The sequence below is a fragment of the Echinops telfairi genome, unplaced genomic scaffold (assembly GCF_000313985.2).
Source record: "Echinops telfairi isolate 266 unplaced genomic scaffold, ASM31398v2 ScPeMD7_655;HRSCAF=1070, whole genome shotgun sequence".
In the NCBI taxonomy this organism is placed as follows: domain Eukaryota; kingdom Metazoa; phylum Chordata; class Mammalia; order Afrosoricida; family Tenrecidae; genus Echinops; species Echinops telfairi.
The window spans coordinates 10,258,460-10,259,009 of NW_022104553.1; positions in this window are offsets into that span (position 1 = coordinate 10,258,460).

Genomic DNA, 550 nt, shown 5'->3' on the forward strand with positions numbered 1-550 from the left:
GCTTTACACAATTGATGTGTGTATGGATTGGGATAACAGTTGTATGAGCCCCTAATAAAATGTTAAAAAAGAAAAAGAAAAAAAAAAAAAAGTACAGCCAGGAAAACAAAAGAAAGTGTAACCAGATGGTCCTTAGAAGGGAGGATGGCAAGACCAGCATCGCACGGACTAGGACGCGCTGTCAGGAGACCAGTTCTTGGAGGAGAACATCGTGCCTGGTCAAGCAGAGGGGCAGGGGCAAAAGAGGAAGGCCCTCGACGTGGGGTCACAGGGGCTGCAAGGATGGGCTGCAAGATGCCAGTGACTTCCGGTAGCATGGCACTGACGGGGACTGTGTGTCATCGTGCTGCACAGAGGGTGGCTCGCTGTGAGTCAGAACCAACAGGATAAACCTAACAACAACACACCCACCGTGATGGACGGAGGCATGGTGGCACCGTGGGCACTGGGGTCAGAGGTTCAAACCCCATAGCTGCTTTGACCGAGAACGCTGAAGCGTTTAACTCTCAAAAACCCGATATTGGCTCACTGTGCATCAGAGTTGAGTAGT